Source organism: Rhopalosiphum padi, chromosome 4, assembly GCF_020882245.1.
Source record: "Rhopalosiphum padi isolate XX-2018 chromosome 4, ASM2088224v1, whole genome shotgun sequence".
Taxonomy (NCBI): Eukaryota; Metazoa; Arthropoda; class Insecta; order Hemiptera; family Aphididae; genus Rhopalosiphum; species Rhopalosiphum padi.
The window spans coordinates 17,007,668-17,027,827 of record NC_083600.1 but is presented as its reverse complement, the minus strand read 5'-3'; positions in this window follow the sequence as shown (position 1 = coordinate 17,027,827).

The following is a 20,160-nucleotide window of genomic DNA, read 5'->3' as shown; positions in this document are numbered from 1 at the left end:
CTCCACCCCACTACCTCAGTATATGATATCTCCTCACCTATTGAGGAATGAGGAGATCGGTTTCGCGACTAAACAAGTCACACACATTAGACACCGTCTAACTAAAAACCCTCTCCCATTGTTTTTTTTTGATCTAAAACCGGACTCTGGCAACCAAGATTTCTTTAAAGTCACGTCACTCTTGCACACAAAAATCAAGGTCGAAGAACCGCACAAACGCCGGAAAATCCCCCATTGTTTAAACTGTCAATCGTACGGCCATCGTAGCAGAGCATACTGTGATTGTGCCCCACACTGCGTAAAATGCGCCGAAAACCACCACACCTCAACATACAACAAGTCACCAGACACTCCTGCTATCCTGCGCCCTATTATATAGCGGGAATCATCCAATCAACTACAAAGGCTGCACCGTCAACCATCCACCACTACCAAACTCAATCAACATTATCAACAACAGGTAACGATACCACACATAGCACGTCAACAAATCCACTTCCTGTCATTGAGAATAATGCTCTATCAAATTTTTTAAACGAATTCAAATCCATCATTAACCCCCTAATTTATCTCCTTACCTCCTTAATAACTAAGCTTTTTGCCACCCAACAAAATCCTTAGTTCGTATACTTCCAAGTCTCTCTTCATACTCACCTAAAACGCAAACGGGCTAATAATATGACAAACTAATATTATTCAATTTTAATACTCTGGTTTTTTTTATCGTAGTACCTCCACGGGGAAGCTTCTACACTGTTTAATCTGTCATCGTTATCTATTTGTATATTGTTTTTATTTTTTACTATCTATTTACATCCTAAATTGTTCTTATTATTCATATTTGTGTAACACATTGAATAAAACACTTTTAAAATAAAAATAAAAATATATATTAATAATACTATTAATAATATATTGTGATCCATAGGATAAAATGGCTAATTTTATATAATACATTTTTTTTCTCTGAACAGTTAATAACATTGAAATTAATTATTGAAGTTATTGAATAACCTATGTACTATGATTTACAAAATCTAGATTTATTTTTAAGTTTTAAATTAAATAGCTATACTAGAATTAAATAATTATACACTCAACGCGTTTGTGACATAACCTAACCTGGACGATCCACGAGAATATTTTATAGTCCAATTTCGCATACCTAGAGTTAAATTTTAAAACTTTTTTTATATATATAAATATTTATATAATTATGTTTATTGTTTATTTATAAATATAACCGTTTTGACTGCTGTTCTAACCGTTGAAGAACCCTTTTTCGCCTTTTCTTATTTCTTCTATACCTATTATCACAGTCATTGCTAATGTATACAATTATTGTTTTTTCATTATTAATATTTATTGATTAATGACTAAGACTTATTGCTAAATTAGGTTACTTATTACGTAATTTTTTATTTTTTATTATTTATTTTTGTATACGTATTTAATGTATATTATTACAATAATTGAGCAGTCTGCGCTGTAACAGAAAATATGACCTCATATCTTAAAACAATTTCAGTTGTACAATTAAAAATAAAAATGACTCAGATTTTATGCCTTTTCTGAATCGCATTTAAAATAAATGACTTGTATCACAATTGAACCATATGCAAAATAATAATTTATGTTTATTTAAAAACAATTAATTTGTTTTTGTTTCTGAAAAAAACCAAAGACTTCGATTCCATAACAAAAACGTACAACTAAAATGTTGTAACAAAACCAACGGACGTTTTTGGAGATCAAATACTTACTATTATGTGCCGTTTAATTTAGTAATTTATAAAAAATATACATACACAATTAATTATATTAATATATAACGCTCACATAATGCATATAAGGTAATATTGTAATATGAGAGGCATAATCGATACGCGTCGAATAAAAACTAAACTGTTGTCTATGTTATAAATACATTTTGACTAATGTGTTTACTTAAGTGTTATAACTTATAATGCATAAACACTAAAGTAAAAATGCAATAGCATGGAGTTAATAATACTTTAGTACCTATTCAAAATCTAATCATTTTAGGTATATTCTTTCAAAAACAAAATTTATACTCGTTTTTTGTAGTTCTTTGAACAATAACTACGATGACTTCATTTAAAGTTTTAATAATATTAACTGTAATATTTGTTATAAGCAATTGTAGCTATGAAGGCAGTATAAAAAACAAAGGTAATATTAATGACGATTAAATTGACAAAAATAACAACTAACGATTATTTTATAATTTTATTAAAATAGGGATTTTTTTTTTTATTAAATTAAAGCTTCGACAACACAGGTTGTTAGCCTAAATACGAACTTTATTAACTAAAAAACATAACTCTAATATTATAATATATATTAATAAACAAGTCATATTATTCGATGAAACATTTATAAAAATATTAATTTTTATAATCAACAGTTATAAAGCTTAATAGTTAACAAAAATGAATATTTGTATGGAAATTATTCAAATAATACATATTTTGGCGCAGACGTATATTAATTAAAGAAATATTAAAACATTAAATAATACTTAATAAAAACGTTTACTGATTATTATAATAACGTAAAATTAATCCGAAATCGTACCTATTAAGGACAGCACGATAGATTTCTTACAATAGTATTATACGAGTATAAGTAAAAATTAAAATCTTAAATTTCTATTTATCGACAATTCAAGATGACAACTTTGTATTAGTAGCGTTCAACAACTTTATTGTATATAAATATTTATATAAATGTGTTTATAAATTATACTTATATTATATATATATATTTTTTTTTAATGCTACTCAGAGAAAAATCAATTTAAAATTGGTAAATAATAGTTAATACATCTTATAATTTATTTGAAGGTGGTCACCATAAAAAGTGGTTTAGTTTTGTGCACTTGGTATACCTTATTGTAATACTTCAACTATAATTTCAAGCATTGTTTTGTACAAAAATTTATATATTGATATTTACATATTATATACATATATGTAATAACCAAACTGTTTTAAATATCAATTGATTTATTTAATTAAGAATTAATTTTTGATTTTTAGAATTGAATAGTAAGGGTCTCAATATTAGTAAATTATAATTAAATTTATTTATAGATTTAACATAACTACGATAGTTTATTCATTATATTAATATATTATGTACTCTGCATATTTTTATATTATTTCAACTTATAGTACTTATGCATTCGGTATTGTTTATTAAAATTTAAATATGATGGATATTAATTAAAATATATATGTATACTGAATACTGAATAGTACATCAATATTAGCTTATAACTCTTTGGTTTTAAATATAAAATAAAATAATTTTTTTTTTTTTTAGAATGCATTGGTAAGGAATTTCTTATCAGTAAATTATTGTTAATAGATTTTAAAATTGATTTATGTAAATTAACTATGATAAAGTAACTTATATTAAATAATAATAATAATAGTCCATTGTGATATTATTTAAACATTAAACTTAAAACTATCATTACAAGCTTTTATTTTATACCAAATTTAACTTTATACATTTTTTTACTTATAGTATGGGTACTTAATGTATAGAATATTATTCTACAAAATATGCTTAATAAATGTTTTACATTTACTTAAAGTATAAAAAAAGTTATATATAACTTACATTAAATAAACATAAGATTAACTCTAAATGTCCACCATAAATAATTTGATATTTTTATATAAATTGTATTTTTAATAATATTGTACATTTAATTTTGGATAAAACATAACAGGCAATTTAACAAATGTTGGGTTTCAATGTAAGTATGTGTTTATGCCGTTTATGGTATCAACAAGTGTTGTTAAATAAATTTTTTTAAATTTTTTTATAAATTTAATTAAAACTATTTTAATATTTTATAATGATTACATATATTTTGCATCTTATACCTATTAATATTAAAAGTTTTTATATTCAAATCTACATATACCATAATATAAACGTCTGATTTATTATATATTTATGTAGATTACTCAGAATTTTTAAATTACAATTTTGTAATGCAATTTGGTAAGTAATTGTGAGTGGTAATAATTTATAATATGTTAAAATATGTTAGATAATAATAATAAAAAAAAAATACATAATACCGATACAATCATTGATTACCAACATCATTATCATACGGTGTGTATCGTAAATTTATAGGTACCTATATAATAAATGTAATATAATTTATTGTTTTTTTATTTTTTCACAAATTGTGCGCTAACGTTTGTAAACCAATATCATGGCATATTAGAAGTAAAAAATGATGGCATAACGTTTATAGAACACGTGGAAAAAGTATTGACTAAAAATGATGAAAAAAAAGTGAGTTTTGTGGATTATTTTTTTTATCTAATACATCAACTAAACTTTCTTATAAAATTAAAAATATTTATTCATCCATACAACTTTTTCAAACCTAAAATTTAATAATCAGTCTTTATAATTCTTTATTTGTCTATCTAAATATTATTATATTATCTTTAAAAAAAATAAATGAATAATAATTTTAATGATATTAAATAAAAATGCATTAAATAGTATAGAATTCACATCAAATCAGATTGATGGCATGAGGGACCATTTACCTGTCTTTTTATGTCAATAAAATTACGAAAATCCAAATATTTAATATCTAAGGCCACTAAAAACCACTTTTTGAAAAAAACTCGTATGGAAGTTTTCGCGGTGAAGGATTTATTTTTAAACTCCGAAACTTTACACGTAATGTTAGATGCGTAACCGAAACAGTTTAAGAACGAAAAAACGCGAAATTCTATATTTTTTTTATTTTTTTGGCCTTCTTCACTTTTTGACGATTTTGCCGAAAAAATCTAATTTTACATCTTTTTAACTATGTATATCGTACAGGAAGCTTCCAAAAATGTGCTAGCGTGAATGACTGATTGATCAATTTTGTTACTATTTACTACATACCGGCATTTCATTCATATGTTTCTACTTATCATAACCATATATAATATAAACATGCCGAATTTCGATAGTCTTCGTTCAGAGATGTTTTAATACTTGCCCTAAAACATTATGGAGAACTCAATGTCAGATTACACGTGAAGTATGGCTATACACATCATACAATTATTTGTTTTTATTGGTCTTCAATATTTACAACTCATTTCAACTTAACCATATCTTAATAAATTAAATAAGCACAGCTCGGCATCCAGTAGCCGCTTTTGTAAGACACGTGCTCCGTCAAAACCATTGTACGACATAAAACATTTTAACCTTTTAATGTAGGGCCACGCACACGCCTGGTCGTCTTAAGCACAACCGCCTGCATCGGCTCGCTAAATTAAGCCCGGCCAAAGCTTTTCTTATCCATACTTCTGTACATATAGTATATAATAATAAATAATTAGTTTAAGCAATAAAGATAGAAACATGATAGTTGATACTGACCAAACGCATCGAATTTTCTATTACAAATTAAAACGGTCCGCCAAACTCTCGGCACTCCGTCACAATTCACAATACTAGTTTTTAATTGTATTGTGCCTAGTTTTAATATTTTATCACAGCCTTATTGTGTTTAATTATGTTTTCAGCAGGAATATGACAATGAAAAATCACAACTGTCACAGAAAGATGTTAAAGGTACCAGTTTATTTAATATATTTTCACAATTGCTACAGACGTAATCATCTTTCACATGTGATGACAACAATAATTTTAAATAATTTAACCGATTGGTATAGTGTTGTTTAAAAATAACAACTATCTCGAATCCAACCTGCAGTTTGACAGACATTTTTAAAAACTCATAATTTAAAGAAGATAAAAATAAGTATATTTAAAATTAATTTACTGTAATTATAAACGTAAATCATTGTAATATTGTAATAAGCAAGCTTAAATATAACGTACCTATTAATAAATAATGGCCAAATTGTCACGACCAAATAACGGGAACCCCTTATTATATAATTATTCGTTAACAACGAATCATTATTGATAAAAGGATTTGTATTGAACTATTGACTGTATTGTGAGATTGCATAGAATTTAACACATATTTTATAGGTTAGGTATGCCAATAAAGAAAAAAACTAGCTTACAGATTATAATATTTATTTATTCTTAAAATTACCAACAGACTATATATTTAAATTCCATGATCAAATCAAATCACATGGTCACTCCATTTATTGTAAGTATTTATAAATGTATTTGTCTTTATAACTATGTATTCAAATAGTTTATAAAAATTCATTCCAAATGTGTTGAACTCTTGAACTTACACAATATAATATGTGTTTGTATTTTAATGTTCATAATGTATCAAGTAAAAAAGGAAACCCAACCGAATAACGCAGTATTTTATACATTTAATACAGTTCATAAAACATATACTCCAGACGATTTTTGTGAATACCTAAGTGAGTAATAGTATATAAAAATGTACATAATATAAATTCAAATCGTGTAAATATAAATTTTATCAATAGAATATTTTATACCAAATAATGAGATGGACGTAATGTATAAACAGGCCCGATTAGTGCAGGGGGGAGAAGCAGCCGAAGCTGTAGCCCCAGCGACCGGGCCTCAAGAAGTGCCCGTAGTCTGGCCAAATCCACCAGGTTTCATTTTTAATATGGCACCGATATCGTGTTATTAATGGCTCGCTGATATGATTTGGCTAATAATATTAAATAACCATATCGTGCCTGCTCTAATTTATATAATAATTAATAAAATATATATTTATAATACAGCGTGTGCTATAATATATAATTCAAATTTTGAACGGGCATACCTCGACCTTTAAGTCTACACAAATCTATGTATATAGCAGATATACATTATAAATAGTAATTAGACATTGGCATAAATAATTAAACAGGTAATCAATCTCCTAACAGATATTTAAGGATACTTCATGAGAATATAATAGAAACAAGAAAGGCTACAGAAACCTAACCTAAGGCATATTGATATTTTGTCTATACCCACTCATTACGGATTATTTTTTTTTTTTTAACTATTTGTTTAATTTAGAACTTATTTTAATTTTTAAAATCAACTTTAAATCACATTATTTTAAAACGATACTAATTTAAAAATTATTTTATTGTGTTTTTAAAAAACTAGTAAAAAAAAAATTGAATTGTCTTAGTATGTATTGCTGTATTACATTTATTTTAAATTAGACAAGATCTTTAAAATGAACTATTCATTTTATGGAATTTTATAATATGAATATTAAGATCATTTGTATTCATATTTTATATATTTTATATATTAATTCTATTGATTCTTGAAAAAAATAAAACATTTTATTATATAATTTTTTTATTGAAATAATGATGTGGCTGTTACTAATAACAGCAACATTTTATGAAAACCACTTCTGAACATTAATTGGATAAATAACATTCATAAATTATTATTGACTATTATAATATTAAATTTTATTAAACATAAAATAAAAATATTTTATAATTTTGTCATGACATTTATAATTATACCAAATTTGTAACATAAAATATTTTATAATAACTTTATTATATTCATAGGTTCTTATTGTCAAATGAGTAAGACCACACATTTGTTATAAATGTTTTATAAATAAAAATATACGTTACATAATAGCCTTAATAATATTAAACTCATTATAACCATCGAAGTTGAATGAACCGTTTATAATAATTATTTGTAAATAGTTTTTAAAAAAAGTGTTCTTATAAGATATTACTGAATAAACAAATGAAGAATTATTTAAATTGTGTAATCATATAATATATTTTAGTTCAGTTTAACATTATATTTTAAATCTTATTATTGTTTATATTTGAAGAAATACATAGAAAATGCATAGATGTTGAGTTTCAACTGGTTTTGGAGTTTCGTCGAGCTTGAGGATTGTTTGTGTGACATGGAATTGGACAGTTTTTTTTTGTGTCGATTTAGATACTTATTAGATTTTACATTAGGTTAATATTAGTTTCATAAGTTTTTAAAATTTGCTGACCTTTTTTTAATGATGACCGTTTCAAATATTGGAACAAAAAAGTGATATTAGAATTCCATTATTACATCAGGAGAACAAAAATGATATGATGGACATATAGTAGGCAACTACTTAGACCTATTTTACCCTTTACTGTATATTTGCATTTTCTAATTAGAAAAAAATTAAAGTTATACTAAATGTACTAATTTATCATGTGTGTTATGTTACAATGTTCATTTACTGGTTGCTACAAAAAAGTCAATTGGTGATAGGTTGTCGATTGAATAGAAGACGATACCATGATATTTTTCAAGAGTTGTCTTATTTAGTATATTCTCAGTGAAATATTGTTATGTATTTTGATATGATGAATGAAGTACTCCAATGAATTTTTACACATACCTAACTGAAATCACATTATTGTCAAAGTAAAGAATACTTAAATAAATACTTAAAAAAAAAAAAACATGTATATTGACATTCAAATAACTGATTAATTTCTAAAATTAAATTCGTATTATTTTAAGAAATTTGTTAATCATTAAATTACAATTTATGTTTATACTTTCACAGCTTATGCAGGTAAGTTAATTGAAGAGTATAGCCTGTTTTGCTTAATTTAAAATAAAACTTAATTCAATTACATACATATATATATATATATTATGTAATACAAAAATATTTGATCAACTTTAAAAAATAAAATAATATTTTTTTTTTTAAACATCGCCTCAATATTAACATTATTAAAATAATTGAATTTCTATGTTCAATTTCAAACCGTACTTATAATTTTAAAAAGTTAATACTAATATGTAATAAGTAATAACTATCATTCAAATCATCACAGTTCTTCTATACCTATTTAATAATTTGGTATAAAAATGATATAAAAGCTATTGAAAAAAAAAATTATTATTTTATTATTTTGTTCTAATGCAAATATATTTGAATTAAATACGTCTCTAAATAAGTAAATATTTATTTATACTTTTAGCGTGTTTGAGTAAGTTAACAGACTTGTTGTTAATTATTATTTTTTAACCTAATTAATAATCTTATAATGACGATCAATAATAATATTAAAAATAAAAACATTTTATCAATTTTGCAATAATTAATCGAATCACATAATATCACAAAATGTTTTCAATTAATTAATTATGAATATAATAGTTGATAATTTCATATTTTTCTACGACCAAAAGTTTTTATTTACTATAAAATTAAATGTTTTGAGAACTATTAAAATAGACTCTCTTTAAATTGTATCATTTATTTATAATATTTTGAAATTCTTATGATAATATTATTAACTAATAAAAAGTCTAAAGAGTAGACTATTTAAATTAAATACAATTTTAAATTTTAAAAATAATATATTAGTTCAATATTATATTATATTCAACTTTAGTGAGATGAATTTAGGTATACTTTATCTTATCAAACCTAACTGTAATATAAGGACTTATCAATACATGTTTAAATCCTTTAATATTTATTGTTAAAATTATAATTTATTAAAATAGCATTAAAATAGTGTTTGTATTAATATTAAATTTGTAAAATTATAAATTTTTAAACAGAGAATGTTACTCAAGTATTTAATGGTAAGAAAATGATTATTTGACGAAAATCCTTGAATCTCGACTAATCAAAATTTCACTAATTGAGACATACAATACATGTTTAACGATTATTTTTAAAAATGTTCATTCATTAAAATAGCATATAATTCTGTTTGTAAGACTTTAATTTATAAAATTATATATTTTTAAACAGAAAATACTACTAGATCATTTAAAGTTAAGTAAATGGATATTGATATTATCTACCAAAACCACAGTTTTTGTAACATTTTTGTTTCAAAACATTTATCGAAGTTCCATTACATTAAAAAATGTAAAGAAAGTTTCGAAGAAAAATTCCGAACTTGGAGTACTTACTAGCACGGTGCTGTTAATTCCAAGCACATTACATATATTTATTGGGATCAAATTAAGGGTGTATCTGTAGCGAATTAAGATAAAAATTCTAATGGAGTACAGAAATCATAAATTAAAAAAAAATAACTTATAGTTGAATAACACAAATTATAAAAAGACCTATTGTTAGATGTAATAATAATAATAATAATAATAATATATGTTATTTATTTATTAGCGGATGACCAATACGAAAATATGATGACATCATACAATATATGTAAGAAAATAATTATAATTTACCTATAACTTTAATGATTGATTTAATTATACTAATGAGTAATGAAGTTTCACTATTATATTATTAATAGAGCTGAAATCGTGAAGAAAATAAATAGTTTAAATGAACTTTGTTATTTAAAATGTAAAAATAAACATAGAAAACTTAAATGCTGTCAAATGTCAATTAACAATTTAAATTATATTAAATTGTTTTTTTCCTCGCGAATTATCAATTTGTCTAATGTTTACAGAGGCCAGAGAGAGTATAATATTTATAAATATTTATATTATATATATCAACTGGTGTTGCATATTCTATAATATTATCTAGTCTTATAGTTCTTATACTAATATCAATTTGTGTTATTATTTTATAATTTCGGCAACCAGCTAGTGCATATACTTGGCGTATTACCTATTGTGCATCGAAACACGACTTTGGACATACGCCTTTGTCATCTTTTTATATTTCTTTGTTTAAAGTGATTATTATTTATAATTGTATTTACATATTTATATATGTCTTCTCAGAAAATTTTATTTCAGTTATCCCTTCTTCTTTTTCTGTCTCTTCTGAATCATTGATTTTTTAGTTCTTCGTTTTTTGTCAATTAAGTTATACCCTTATAAATCAATATCAGTTTAAAATTATATCCTAATACAAACATTTTTTTTTAAGATAACTGTGATTTTATTTTACACCTTACACTGTACACAGAAAAAATAAATGGTTTTGAATGGTATATTCACTCTTGTGCTTTAACAGTCTTTCTGCTAAATAGTGCTGCCATACATTATAGTTTTTAAAAATCAGTATTATTTCGTGTTGCACGGGAAAAATAATTGATTTGAGCGGTGTATTCTCCTTTAACTTTTAAAATCTCCTCGCTGAAAAGTGCTGTGAACATACAAATAATATATACTATACTGAAGTGACCTTCAATTTATATTTATTCTTTGTATTTATATATGTATATGTATATTATTATTTATTTATTTTTATTTTCACAATCAATATTTCCTGCTGCTTCAACTTTCGTCAGTTTCTATGTCTTATAAACTCGATGGATGGCTTTCAACCACAATAAGTGAGTATTAATAAATCGTTTATTTTTGTAATTATTTTTTTGTTTTTAATGCAGTGACTGAATGTAACAATAGTGATAAAAAAAAGTTCAAGTTAATTACCCATAAGCCTCCTTTATAAATACTTATCACTCCTTGGGTCTGCTCCGTTCACCTTATTTAGTTTAATAACTGATCATCAGCTTTGGTTCATCGGCTCTAATAAACATACAGCTGTTTTGCCGATCTCAATCAATAAGCCCAACTTTCTGAGTTATTGGTTTAGTTTGCAAGTAAGCTGATACTCGCAATATGGAATATGTTCGTGCTTTTTGATACATCCGATCTGCCACTGGTTTTGGCCGAAGGTCGGTGACCACGCGTCCACGCTCAACCATCATACCACAATGTTAGTAGTAACACCAACGTATCAGTTTTTGTGCTCCAGGTAACGATGCCGTTATGCCACGGACACTACCGATCTGTTTTTATCATCATGATTAAATTATAACGCTATAAGTACTTGAGATCGTTACGAATTAACGATTGTATTTAACATTTTAAGAGATGCTTAACTATCAGACATTATAATCAAAAACTAGAAATGTATAAATTATTATTAAAATCTTTATATTTTTTTCTGTAGAAACTAAACAACAAAAAGGTAAAAATACGGTATAGACTAAATTATAGTTTAAGAATAATTGGATATTACAGTTTGACGTGTATCTACTTATATTTTCACATCATATACTATATTATTGATATAAATACAATTCATTATAATCTTATCACTGCTGATTTAATTACAAATTTAAATTATAACAGGTGCTTAATCTTATAATTGAATTCGCTTCATCATAGATATGTATAAGGTGTAAAATACGTGTTTAAGTATTTAGTGCCGGCCAATTTTAAAATGGCTGAAATGGTAGCCCAGATCTTATAATATAAATTATATATAATTCACTGCCATGGTGTTGAACCTTAACGAGGATAATTATTAAAAAAGTGAAACATTTAATAGTTGATTTCTAAATGTATATGTTATCATCACAATTCACGTAGATATCATTTGCTTGGTTATGTGAATATTAAAAATTGATACTTATGGACTTATTTTATGCGATTCATAGAAAATATTGGTATATATTGTGCGAAATTAACGAATAAAAAATAGTTTTGCAATAACTTTAAACTGATAAATATGTATAAGATATTTTTAAGTAATATTATGATTTATGTCACAGGTCAAAACTTGTATTATGTTATGACTGCTGACTATCGTTATTATCGAACGGGTAACAATAATAATATAAAGATGTGGGCAAAAATTAATCGAACCGAAACTCGGATTAGACCTTTTTTCTTAGATATTTTTGGGAAGCAATAACTAGTATGCAATACTATGCAGCCAACACTACATAAAACAGCCGTTCCAAAATTGGTCGGTACCAAGCATTTAATGATCCCATAAAACTCTAAAATAAATAAGTGCCCATCTCAAATGAGACCTCTAGTTATAACAATTTATAGTATAGGTACTGCAATAATTGGAATTAAAATTGATAAATTTAGTTTCTAGTAGCAGATATTTTAACAACGTATTTTATAATTATATTTTGTTATAGAAAGTTTAAATAAACAAACACAAGGATGGAATAGTAATTTATTTTTAATTATTATTTAAATATGTTTCACTGCCACTTATATCCTTAAACTTGTTGATACTTCGTAGACAGTAAATAGTCATAAAATAGTTAGGAGTAGAAATCGATGATAATATTGGCAATGACGTTTTTGTTCAAATAAAAAATAGATTATATTACTATGCAGATGAACAACTCAAACATAAAAAATTCTATTACGAAACAGTACATTATATTATTATACTTAAATCACAAATGACAAATTCAATCTAGTTATACACATATTATATCTATTATTATAAAATAATAAGTATTTTATTGCATTTTAATATATACAAATTTCTCAATATTTCGTTTTTAATTTTGCAATGTTTATTTTTATCTTATATTATATTATATTATATGTCCATAGACATATAACTCGATACGGGTCATTTATTATTATTTTGACATTCTTTATTGTCATAATATGTTTATCATTTCTAGTACAACCTGTATATTATGCGGATATTATAGATTTTCAACTTGACATTATATATACTTAATGACCCGATCCATATTAAATAATATAATATAAAATATTAAAATATAAAAGTATATAACATATGCATTTTACCGGGAAAATTAATTTCAAATCATTAACCCTGGTATGATACCATACAACCGTCGTTTTTATAAACTCTTTCTATTGTATAACGAATCATATAGCAGAGAATTTTGAGACTGCAAAATTAATTTATAGTGCTAAAAAGTCTATATACTTTACTTCAGGCCCGGATTGGGCCGGCGAGCGCTAAGCGCGGTGGGCCACGAGATAATTATGATACGTACATGGGCCGCTTACTAAAATATCTAGCTAAATTAACTGGGCTGGTAAAATTATTGTGCTCGGTAAGTTTCTGGGTCCAATTCCGGGACTGATTTACTTGTATTTTGCAAGTAGATAAATTTTGTTTTTTCGTCTCATATAAAAAACAGTATCACAAATAATACATTATAGAGTAATTTTTTATTTGTTTTTTTAGAAAAATCAAAGCAGTACTTAGATTATCTTATGAATATTCTGACATCAATTCAACGAGACTGTTAGTATTTTAGTGGTGGACCCTCATTAATAATAACATTTTTATTTTTTTATTTAATTTAGTCGTGAAATAACAATACTGTGTGTGCGGACGCTGAACCTTAAGCTATTGTTTAATTTACCGAAATAGGATAATAACAATTAACTCCAAATGCGTAAAAATTAGGTGAATAGATAACGTGTTATAAGAAATTGTGATAAGTATTCACCGATATAGTAGACTGTGTATATTACAAACCCTTATTATAAATAATCATATAAAATAATATGATATCAACAAATTAATAATATTCATAAACCTTTAATCTAAAGACTTAAAATATCATCATAATTTATAGTGAAAACACCGGTTGTCTTTATTTAACTCGGTTTATAAGCATACTCACTAGACACAAGAGCATGCTATCTAGATTGCCTTTTATACATAATTTAAAAATGTTATAACAAAACAAAAATATTTTTTTATAACTCTATCAAAATTATAATACATTTATAAAAATTAATATTTTTTAAATTTACTTACATCTAAATTATAATTTATTGAACTAATACAAATAAAAATGAGGATTTTAGAGTAGGATGTAAAATCCTATTAAGATTTAACCCTAATAATACGTTATAGTATCATATGAACTACATACAATATATAGAAGCCTGTGCCCTGTAGTAATTCGTCTAAAAATAAATTGTTCGATTTTTCGAGAATGATCCTCTAAAATAATTAACTATTTTTTACGTTGTTTTTTTATTTTAATTCATTTAGTTGTTTTCTTACTCTGTACTGTTATAAATTAATGTAACAAACGACCATGCCAAAAAATTGTATTTTACACACTCATAACTATACCTTAAGAACCTAACAAAGAGCTGATTACTTATAAATATTAAATGTAAAATTAATACAAAAGTTATTTAAAATATTTACAATACATAATTTGCTATAAATACTAAAAAAAATACATTATGTTATAAACGTTATTATTTTTGTTTGTAGCCACAGAACTTGATGTTACTACATGGTGCAATAAATATATCACTGAATTCATTGAAAGCAAAAATATTAATGTTCTAATATCGACACCATAGAAGACCACTTAAACTGAATATATCAAACCCACACAAGAAAATATCAAGATTATCAAGGGGTAGACTAACTGACAATAAAAAGCATGTTAATTTTTTTGTAATGAACGTAGAAATTTAATTTAATTAATTATATTGTATGTTGACATTTATAATTTAAAAATAAATAAAATTTATAATCCATGAAACCCATTTCTTCTACATTATATATATATGACATAAGTTCCCGGTTAAATTATATTTTAAGAAGACGATTTTTATTATTATTAAACATTATTACTATACAATATTATAAAAATCTTTTTAAAATAAGAATATACATTAAAAGTGAAATTAAATAAATATTACTACTTATAATATTATTGTCAATCGATTGTCTTGTCGGTATTTTGGCTGTCGATCAATAGGCCTTGTCGGTTGGATGGTCGTCGGTCGATTGTCCACCTCCCTATTGTAACACTAGATGAAATAACATATGCACAGTAAAGATAAATGTATCTTTTGTATCCAAGAGGAATAGCTTCCGAGGCTGGCTCGGAGTATAATATTATTAATCCGTATTAGATAGGGACATACTCGACTTTATTACATTTAAAAAATTATACTTAAAAAACTAAAAATCGTATTTAAATTATAATTACACCATCGTATTCAACGGAAATTTATCTTAAAGAATAAATTACTAAAATAATATTAGTGTTCAATATTTACGTAATAAATGCAGTGGCGCCATTTGAATTTTATAATAGGGGTGCCAAAATTTAAGCAGGCCAATTTTTTTTTCGTCAGGTCACTTTTATATATTTAAAAATAAATTTATTTTGCTAGCATCTACTTTTCCTATCGCTATGACCAATAAATCATTTAATCATTTGTGACCCGTTGCAGAACATATATTATAATGTAGGTAATGAAAAAATGAAAAATGTCAAATAATAATGATGTATGTAATCGTAAATAAAAAAATACATAAATATAATTCATTAATATTAATTTGAAATTTATAAATTATATTATGTTATTCAAAAAATAAATTTGGTGAAACGAAACTGCGGTAAAATAGGAGCTGAATAATGTCGTAAACCTTATTGTTATCAGTGGTGTTGTGACAAAGGCTCTACGAGACCCAGGTCTCGTGACTGTTTTTGTGGGTGAGTGATTGTCGGTAAATGTCGTGTTGGTAGTTAGGACACAATATCTACAGTTATATTATCAACATTATTGTAAATTTAACGTTTAATACTGGAGTATATTATAAGAAAAAAAGTTTCACATAGCTGGCATAAAATATATGTATGTATACAATAAAATAAATAACACGACGATATGAAATACAAAGTACCGCACGACGAGGGACTTAAGACAATCGAACGGTATGAAAGTCGATGCAATGCCAGAATACTCCGACTATTGCCCCATTGACTGCACCGGAGGTATCAATCAGTACAACGACGGCATCATACTCTGACTATTGCACTATTCACTGATACCAATACCGTCCGATAGGTTTTTAGAGATGTCTTTCGCCTTCAATGCTGAAATCTGCCCGGGTGGGTCTTGCTACAGATCAGGTGAAAGACTGTTGTCCAGTGGTGGGTCGTACGGCCTTTTATACTTGTGTTATCGGCGATTAAACTCCGGTGTCCCCGTGTTCTGTGACACACTCAGACACCGTCGGTCTCGTGATCTGTGACGGAACCACAAAGCACAATCGCCAGTAACATTACAAAATGTTAATAATACAATAATATGCAAATAATACATTAATCAAGAAAAATATAATAACAATAGTATGGCATGCGATTAAAATCATAATAATAATAACAATAATACAATATATAAATAATCGATTTAATAACAAGATATTATATAATAGGTAATAAGAATATTATGATGGAAATTATAGCAATTATTATGATTATAATATAAGAATATTATGAAATATTTGGTTTTGTTTATACGGCTTTGTGAATAATATATGCTGAATAATTATATCAATTGCAATTTAGAAAAAGGATAATTATAAAAATCATATCAAAACCATATTCAGGAATAGTTTTCAAAAATGTTCTATTTCAAGCAGTTTAATAATGCAATGAAAACGTTCACGAACACAACAATAATATTATAAAACGAATTTGCTCGTTTTAAAATGTTTTTTTTTTGTGCTACAACTTTACAACTATTTAAATTATTAATACACCTGTTAAATTAAATATGGTTGAAACGCACTAACTTTAGGCAAATTGCACTTAGGTAAAAAAAACGGTATTGGTTGAATAATTACATTCGAGTTTCAAAACAGCTTTTATGTATATAATTTTATACTGATTCCTGTACCAATAATATAATTCTGTAATATACTCCATAGGCTTTGTAAACAAGATTATTAACATTTAAATCCCTAATAATTATTTGTGATTTATTTTTTTACCTGCACCAAAGTATCGTTCATACCATTTAAGCATCGAAATACCGAGCAAAATAAAGTATAAAAATACTTAAAATAACTTTAATTACTAAATCGTATTTGAAACGATCCTAGTACAATACTTTCTGAATTTTGAAAACTTAAGATGACATGGAAAACAAGTTAAAAGAATTTACAATAAATACATTAAGCTCAAGCAAAGAATTTTCCGTCTTAAAGAAAAAGTGATAAGCAATCCTCCATAGATGAAATGAATTGATTATTTGGACAATGTTAATTATTTTTAATTAAACACAACGAATAATTTTAACTAGTTTAAAAAAACTTTTTTTATATTATTTTATATGATTATTTTTATGATGTGCTACTTTCTCAAGTGACACACTGACTTCGTAGTGGATATTGGTAGCAGCTAATCCATTGAGATTTCTTTCTGATGAGGAATGTTTTAAGTAACTTTTAATTTTTTTTAAGTGTGGAAAATGATCTCTCGGCCTCGCATGAAGTCATTAGAAGTGTGATAATCATTTGCAAAAGCGTATATGTTTATATTTGGTAATAAATCTGAATTGTATTCATTAAGTTTTAAGTAGGTATTTGAATTATACTATTATATTGTATATTACTGTCAATCAAATAACGATTCCATCATCAACATCGTTAGCATAAAACTCAATATGTTCTCTTAGTTTTTCATTAACAAACGCTGAACTTTTAACTAACATTTGAAATCTACGTATTATTTTTTGATAAATTATTAAGTTTATTTTTTTTTCAACTCGGCCAGATGTATATTAAAAAAATGTTGTCGTTTCGGAGTATTTAAAAAGTTATAGACCAGGTCGTGCCACTGGCTCGCTACAATTAAAATATATACACAAAATATTGTTATTTATTAAGTAGTTCCTTTAGGTTCAAATTATTATAATATATAAAATAAAATTAATTAACATAAGAATATAAAATTATGAATCTAATGTAGTTAGCATGAATATTAAAATGAAACAAAAACAATATTATGGGGTACGTTTAGAAGGGTATATATAATTTTAATTGATTGCTTATTAAAGTCGTTAGAAGAAACAGAAGAACTTTATGATAAATTGATAACTGTGAATTCGGAAATAAAAAAAGTAAATTATGTTTCGATTTTCAAAAAAGAATGAGGATGGTTTTGGTTAGAGGAAGCCGCTTGGGAATGTGATAGTTTATCAGAATTGGGATCTAAAGTGTACCTAAGAAAATTATCTTTGGATGGGAGTAAGAAAGACGCGTTCTTGTCGAGTTTGACTGTGGGAAAAATTAAAGTATTTATAAACTAAGCAGCCTTTACAATTGGCTGGGTTACTACTTTGGCATAGTGTACACCTGGTAGAAGAGTCTGGAGACAAATTGCATACGGCAGATCTGTGTTTTCCCCCACATCTGATACATAGTGGATCATGATTGCACATTTTCAGGAACTCTGAGTGTACCCATAAGACATATATATTTTTGTAATATATGTACCATCTAACCACATAAATATAACAGGGTCTTTATAATATTACTACTTTATGCTCTACGCCCGCACACTTCACATAAGTTAGTACTCTAGTATAAGAGAGAGAAAGAAAGAGAATCAATGCGCATTTGCCTCACCACATTATTGTGACTAAACAAACATTGTATTTTAATAAGGTTGCTTAAAGTCGAGCATATAATAATATTTTGCACTAATTGTCGCAATATATTATATCGTATAATACATTTTATATAAATCGAGTATCCTCCGCCAATACAAATTTTTAGAAAACCAAAATCCTCAACCCCATTTCCATTGACATTTTGTGATATAAAAACATATTTTTCATCACCACAGGTTTTAAGTAGCTATTTATTTAGACTTGGTCGTGCCACTGGCTCGCTACAATTAAAATATATACACAAAATATTGATATTTATAAAGTAGTACCTATAGGTTCAAATTCTTATAATATATAAAATAAAATTAATTAACATATAAATATAAAATTATGAATGTAATGCAGTTTGCATAAATATTAAAATGAAACAATAGCAATATTATAGGGTACGTTTACAAGGGTATATATCATTTTAATTGATTACTTAATTAAGTCGTTAGAAGAAACAGAAGGGGCTTAATGATAAATTGATAACTAGCTGTGAATTCGGAAATAAAAAAAGTAAATTATGTATATATAAATGAATAAACTAAAGTTAATAATCTGTACAACTAAGTAATACATAGTAACATTAATATTTAATTTAAAGATTGAAAATAAATGTAAAATAAAAAAACAGGTAAATTGTTAAAAATGTTAAAATAGTTTTTGATTGAGATTATAATAATGGTATATATATATTATGTTGAATAAAATATCAAAGTTCTAACGTGTACAACAGTAATTAGCTTAAATATATTTTGTTTTTTTAATTTTATCACACCATATGTGTACAAAAATAAACATATTTTTTTCGTTAGGATTGTAGTACAATTGCTTATAATATGAATATACGATATGTTTACTTAGTTGTTATAATGCATACACCAAAATAAAAACACACTATATTTTTGTGTTTATAATATCTTAATACTTATTCAGGCTCTAATCATTTTAGGTATATTCTGTGAAAAGAAAAGT